The sequence below is a fragment of the Mus pahari genome, chromosome 8 (genome assembly GCF_900095145.1).
Source record: "Mus pahari chromosome 8, PAHARI_EIJ_v1.1, whole genome shotgun sequence".
Classification (NCBI taxonomy): domain Eukaryota; kingdom Metazoa; phylum Chordata; class Mammalia; order Rodentia; family Muridae; genus Mus; species Mus pahari.
This window is the reverse complement of record NC_034597.1, coordinates 62,535,817-62,543,422: the sequence shown is the minus strand read 5'-3', so window position 1 is coordinate 62,543,422 and position 7,606 is coordinate 62,535,817. Positions and strand designations below refer to the sequence as shown.

The following is a 7,606-nucleotide window of genomic DNA, read 5'->3' as shown; positions in this document are numbered from 1 at the left end:
TCTGAGTGGGAGTTTCCAGCTTGCTGGGCTGGCGAGCCAGCCCCCACCCCCCAAAGGAGGTCAATTCCAGGCTTTCCGAAAATACATGAAGTTTCCTCTGTTCCTTGGCATTTATTTACTGCAGATTATTTATTGTGGAAATATGAGATGGATGGTTATGGATAGAGAGAGCAAACAAACTTACCTGCCTCACTTCCCTTAACGTATCTGAGTTCCTATGTGCACGCGCTGAAATGTCTATAATTTACTCTTCAGTTTTACAATGTTTATAGCTTTTATGTCATTTGAAGGTTATTTATAACAATTATATAAGGAAGCAAAGTGCCATAAACTGAAGTAATTTACTGTAAAATATCTGAAATGCTAAAAAATCAAATGGTGCATTACTGTGGTACTAGGGCTGTTCTTGGAAAAATGGAAGGGGGGGGGCTCTAAAATATAGCCTTTCCACATCAGGCAGTCTGTTACATCATTTTGCAGAGATTTATAAACTCAAGAGCACCTGGCAAGTATTAATTTAATTGTGTTGAAGGAAAGGTTGGTACTGGAAGACGCAATTTCTTGTCACAGCATGCATGGGCGTATGTGGATGATGCTGAAGGAAGCCAAACACAGAACATGAATTGGACCACAAGCTTCAGCTCTTGCCTGTGAATTCTGAGGCCAGGGCAGCACACTGTTCACAGCAGGGAGATAATCTGAACAAGGCCTATCTAAACCTAATTTTTTATAGGTCCAGAAAGCCCAATGTACTGATTACTTCTCTGTTGACCTTTTTGTTGTGATAAAATACCATAATTAAAAGCAACTTATGTTGGGAAGAGAGGCCCCTTGGTCTTGCAAACTTTATATGGCCCAGTACAGGGGAATGCCAGGGCCAAGAAGTGGGAGTGGGTGGATAGGGGAGCAGGGCAGTGGGGGTGGTATAGGGATCTTTCTGGATAGCATTTGAAATGTAAATAAAAAATCTAATAAAAGAAAAAATAAAAAAAATAAAAAAAAAGCAACTTAGGGGTGTAAGGGTTTGTTTTAGCTTATACTTCCCTGGGAAGTCCACGAAGGTGGGAAAGGCATGGTGGCGGTCATGGAAAGCATGCTAACCAGGGTGGTAGTTTAGCTGATGACATTTCATCTACATACAGAAAGCTGAGAGAGGGAACAGGAGATAGAACCAGGTTATAAAGCCTCAAATCTGACCCCAGTGATATACATCTTCCAGCAAGGAGCTCCCTTCTAAGGGTTCCATAACATCCACAAACAGCACAATCATTTGGGGAACAAGTGTCTTTGGGGAAATTTTTCCACTCAACCATAACAGCATCTCAAGGTCTTAAAATCAGCCAGACAATAATATGTGATAGGGTAAGCAAGACCCTCTCCAGTCTACAGAAAGGTCCTTCTTACAAGCACCTTGTTCCATCCATCTCCCCATTCATTAATTCAGTGAATGTTGAATACTTAAATAAATAGGTATAAGAGATGGACTATTGTCCCAGCACAATTGTGGTGCAGAACTTATAGGAGTGGCTAACCAATGTGTGATCTAATTTGAGGCCCACACAAGAGAAAGCCCGTGCCAGAAAGTGCCTGGATGACTAGGAACCAGAATCTGGATATCCCTGAGACCTAGGGTAGAACCGAATATGACTGGCCAACAAACAGACAGACAAACAAACAAAATGATTTCTAATAATATTCTCCTATACTCATAGATCAGTGTCATCATCAGAAAGGCAGCTGATGGGAGTGGATGCAGAGATTCACATTAAACATTAGGCAGAAAGAAAGTTTAAATTGGAGGTGTCCATTGGGTTCCTCTCCTTGGAGCTCCAGGTACCCTGCAAAACAAGGGAAGCAGGAATTGTGGAAGCCAGAGGGGTGCACTGGGAGATCACCACTGTCAAAGTCAGACCCTTGGAATCAGCTAAGCAGGTCTCATAGGGACCCACAGAGACAGAAGTGACAGTAGCAGAGCCTACATGAGTCTATGCTATGTTCTCTGAATATATGTATGATTGTTAGCTTGGTGTTTTTGTGGGACTCCTGACTTTTGACTCTTTTGCCTGCTCTTGGGACCCTTTTCTTCCTACTGTGTTGCCTTGCCCAACTTTGATGTGAGTTTGTTCTTGGTGTTACTCTATTATGTTGTACCATGTTCAGTTGATGTCCCTAAGAGACCTCCTCTTTTCTGGTGGAGGGGGAGATGAGGTGGGAAAAAGAGTGGATCTTGGGGAGAGAGGAGTTGGGAGGGTGACTGGAAGGAGAAGCTGTGGTCATTTAAAAAAAAAATGATATGTAGTATTGAGCAAGACAGCAGTAGCTCTCCTGAGACTCTAAATTGCAAAGTGTTAATACTACGAATCACGGCTGTGTATTCTCTGTAAAGCTGATAATCCAAAGGATTCCAGGCTGCACATGAGATGGGCTTCTTTGCTATTCCACCCAAATGGTTCACATTTTGAGGTGAGAACACAGATAGAAGGTTTCTTTTCAGAATGTGATAGGAGGGCCATCTCTCTGAGCATGTGACTGAGGCTCAGAGTTGGTGAGCCAGGACCAAGTCAGAGCTATCTTCCATGTCATAGGTTTTAGTTAGAAGAGGAAAACAGAGTTATTGCAAGGTCTAAGCATGCAAATCTCTGCTGAAAGTAAAAGCTGCCTTGAAATTCATCAAACAAAAATAGCCGCATGCGATTTACAGATTTCAGGTCAACACCACCACAGAAACTAGGGCATGTAGATTTTAGAAATCTGTTTTGATATCAGATTTCTTGGTGAAGTTGGACATAGGTATAGATGCAAGGATTGTCTTTTTAGCTCAAACAAAGACAATAAAGAAGAAGGTCAGAATTATTTAGGTTATTTTGACATTTGTCTACTAGTTGGGATTTAGTAAATCATGAAGAAGAAAGAAAGGGCTTCCATCACCACATCTCTCCCTTCATCAAGTGCCAGGGTCTCTTCCAAACCCAAATCCTCCATCATCATGCAAGTCCTCCATGCATTTCCTGTGAGTCACTCTATCACTTTTCAATAGTACTTCTCTCTCATGTTTTAAATATTCTTTGTTGAAAATAAACCTTATTTGACAAAGCATATATATCCAAGTGATAATACATGATGAATAAGTGCATTGATGGAATATAAAAAAAAAAATTTACGCCACTCTCTGTTCCTCCCTGTTCCAGAGACAGCCACATCTTCTCATGCAGTGCCATCCTTGTCCCACAGAAATAGTGGTGAAGGTTGGAGTGAAAGAAATGGCTATATTGGGTGCCTGGTTACCAGGGCTGCCTTTTTTCTGCATCTAGCAATGTGGACATGGTTGCCATCAATGACCTGTTCATTGACCACAACTACATGGTTTACATATTCCAGTATAATTCTACCCATGGCAAATTTAATGGCATAGACAAATCTGAGAATGGGAAGCTTGTCATCAATGGGAAGCCCATCACCATCTTCGAGGAGAAAGATCCTGCTAACATCAAATGGGGTGATGCTGATGCTGAGTAGGACATGATGTCTACTGGCATCTTCACCACCATGGAGAAGGCTGGAGCCCACCTGAAGGGTGGGGCCAAAAGGGATATCATCTCCTCCCCTTCTGTTGATGCTCCCATGTTTTTGATAGGTGTGAATCATGAGAATATGGCAACCTGCTCAAGATTGTCAGCAATGCATTGTGTACTACCAATTGCTTAGGCACCTGGCTCAGATCAGTCATGACAACTTTGGCACTGTGGAAGAACTCATGACCATAGTCCGTGCCAGTACTCCTACACAGAAGACTGCGGATGGCTCCTCTGAAAAGCTGTGGTGTGATGGCCATGGAGCTGCCCAGAACATCATCCCTGCATCCACTGGTGCTGCCAAGCCTATGGGCAAAGTCATCCCAGAGCTGAACAAGAAGCTTACTGGCATGGCCTTCCATGTTTCTACCCTCAATGTATTTGTCATGGATATGGCACACCACTTGGAGAAACCTGCCAAGTATGATAATATCAAGAAGGTGGTGAAGCAGAAACCTAAGGGCCTACTAAAGGGCATCCTGGCCTACACTGAAGACTAAGTTGTCTCCTGCAACTTCAACAGTAATTCCTACCCTTCCACCTTTAATGCTGGGGCTATCATTGTTTACCATGACAACTTTGTAAAGCTCATTTCCTGATATAACAATGAATATGGTTACAGCAGCAGGGTGATAGATCTGATGGCCTACATGGCCTCCGAGGAGTAACAAACTCTAACCACCCACCCCAGCAACGAAACCGAGAGCAGGAGAGAGGCCTTCTGTTGCTGAGGAGTCCCTGTCCCAACTCGGCACCCAACACTGAGTATCTCCCTCACAGTTTCCACCCCTGGCCTCATAATTATGGGAGGGGCCTAGGGAACCTAGGGAGCCCTATTCTCTTGAATACCATCAGTAAAGTTTGCTGCACCCACAAAACAAAGTTACATAAAGAACAGAACATTCTGGCATTGCATAAGCCCCTACTGCTCCCTCGACCTGACTACCCCACCTCCATTGCAGAGAGCCGCACTATCATATCTGTATGTTACAGTCCCTTCTGTTTGGTTTTATTATTTCTCTGCTATGTTTAAAAGTTCACCATTTCTGTTGCTTGCAGTTATACTACAGTCCGTTCATTTTATCACCATATAGTACTTTATTACAAAATTATACCATACTCTATTCACTCTTCTAGTGGTGGACTGCAGATTATTCAGATTGTTTCTGACTGTCATAATAAGTAATGCAACTATAGGCATGTTGTATGTTTTCTGGTACATACACATGTCTCTGATTGGTGTATACACACACACACACCAAGGATTGGGTTAACTGAACCATAGTGTGGGGCCTCTTTGTGTCATACTGACAAATGGTTTGTACCCCCAAGAGCATTTCTCTGACTTTAAATTCTACCAGTTCTAGGAAAGACTTGGGAAAAACTGAACACCTTTATTATTCCTTAATATTGTCAATACATTGCATTTTTCTCATTGTGAGGAGAATGTATTGGTATCCTCTTGTACTTATGATTGCTTTTTTTATAAGTCAAAGTTTTTAGACATAATTTGTGCAAATTCAATGTCTATTTTAGATACAGGATATATGTACCCAGCTAATATAGAGAACGTCTCAGCATATCAGAAATGTAAAAATGTTTCTTTTTTTTCCCCCCTTTGTATTAGGGTGGCCACTGGTCTGCACGGGTCTGATTCCCATCATTATGAGTCAGGTTTGCTCTTTCAGAATTTCATAAAACTTCAGTCATACAACTCACACCTTTGGGCTTCCTGGCAGAACTCAATGTGCTATTTTTGAGAGTCTTCTATGTTTTGCTTATATGTATGTGTAGTTGATTCCTCTGAAGAAAAGAAACCTGTGTATGATCCGCATATCATCACATTTGTCTCTTGGTCCTGAGAAATGTTTGGGTTGTTTCTCATTTGAAGCTAATATGAATTAAACTAGTGTGAGACTTTGTGTTAAGATATCACCATCTGTCCCTCCCAGCGCCACCCCCCTGTCGTGTGTGTGTGTGTGTGTGTGTGTGTGTGTGTGTGTATCTGGGCATGCATGTGTCTCGGTGTGTAAGTGACACGTGTCAATGAGCATGTTGAAGACAGAGAACAAACTTGACTGTTGCTCCTTAGCCATAATCAACCTTGCTTTTGGGAGCCAATGACCCTTTCCAGCATGAACTCCCCAAGTAGTTTAGACTGGATGGCTAGCAAGCCCCAGGTTTCCGCCAAATAGGTACCATCGAGACCAGCTACTTTTATATTTTAACATTAATCTGAGAATTAACTCAATGACTTTAATCTTGTAAGGGAAGCACTTTACTGAATGAACTATATGAGCACCCCCAAGTATGGTTTGAATTAACATATTGTTTTCTCTATCCTACACAAATACATGAAAGCAGAATAAGTGAGTTATAGGATAACTACATGTGTACCTTTGTAAAGATTGAAAGCCATTTTCCAAAGCAAAATGTATCACTTACTATATCTCACCATGGGTGGGAATTTTAATTATTCCTCACTTTCTCAATACTTCATATTGGAATCTTTAACATTTTAGTGACTATGAAGACATATCTCTGTGTTTTTGTTTCATGTTTTTTTTCTTAAGTTTTCTTTTGTGGATCCATACATGAGAACTATGTATCACGGCCTCCCCTCCAATGTCTCATGTGTCCCCCCCCACCCCATTTCAAATTCACAAGCTTTCTTTTAATTATTACTATAACACTCATGGACACATATGTGTATAGGTAAGCCTGCTGAGCCCACTGAGAGTTGCTTGTATGTATATATGTTTAAGGCTAGGGACTAGAGACTCTATCAAGGAGCTGGTCCCTGGGGAAGAAACTGCCAATAGCTCTTCATAAGGGGATGGTGCATTGTGAGATTTCCCTCACCTACATTGGCTTGTCAGTTGGTGTTGTCATTATTCAGGTCTTGTTTAGGTGACCATGGGTGCAGCCCCTCTGTTAAATATAGAAAATTCAACCTTACCGAAGCTATTCTTGTACTCTGACTCTTAAAAATTTACCATTTTCCCCTAAACTTTGTGTGTGAGAGTTGTGTCACAGATATATCAACTGGGGCTGGAAACTTCACAGACTTGTTCTTTGCACTTTGAACAGTTGTGGAATTCTGTAATGGTCTTGGTTTACTGGTAAGAGAAGTGTTGTTGTTTTTGTTTATTTTGTTTTGTTTTGTATGATTCATGGCAAGTACTATACTTATCTGTGGGCATAAGGATAAATATTTTGAATACAGTTAGGAATTTGGAAACTGTAGTTCATAAGTTATCCTCTGAGAGCCATGAGCTTACCAGCTGTGCAATTGGTTGAATTTGTAGTACAAGGCATGGATTCCCTACTGAACTGGTCTTAACAGATTAGATGGTTTTTGATTACTCCCAAGACATAAGTGCCACTGTTGCACCCTTGGCGATACCTTGTGGTTCCAGGCCTTGCAGATGAGTAGAATTATTGAATCTGTTTCTTCCTTGGAAACTTGCATGGAATCTTTCTGATCCTGTGAGATCTAGTCTTCAAGGAGGATGCTTCCAGGTCAATTTCAACTCAGTCCTTCCTCCTGGTTTCTGAAGTGTGTGGTATCTTCAGCTACTCATAAAAGTTTGATCATACTACACAAATCTTACGGCTTGGTAGTGGACCTCAGTGTGCTCTTTTTGAAAGTCTCCTATGTTGTTCTTGGATGAATATGTAGATGACTCCTTTGCAATGAAGAAAAGAAGCTTGTGTATGATCCATAGATCACCACATTTGTCCCTTAGTCCTGAAAAATGCTTGGGTTGTTTTTCATTTGATGCTAATATAAATAAAGCTAGTATAAGCCTTTGTGTTTATGACCCCCCCCCCACCCCTACTGTGTGTGCATTAAAGAGTAGAAGGGTGTTTGCGTCAGGTTCTGAGTGTCACCACAGTTATCCCCCCCTCCATTCTCATTTCCCCCTTCCTAGTTGTCTTAGTCAGGGTTTCTATTCCTGCACAAACATCATGACCAAGAAGCAAGTTGGGGAGGAAAGGGTTTATTTGGCTTACATTTCCATACTGCTGTT

The 7,606-nt window shown here is 41.6% G+C and overlaps 1 pseudogene; it reads left to right on the top strand.

Annotated features, from left to right (window-relative positions):
• The first annotated feature begins 3,321 nt into the window (after nt 1-3,321).
• On the top strand, nt 3,322-4,240 carry LOC110325112 (annotated as a pseudogene).
• The last annotated feature ends 3,366 nt before the right edge of the window (nt 4,241-7,606 follow it).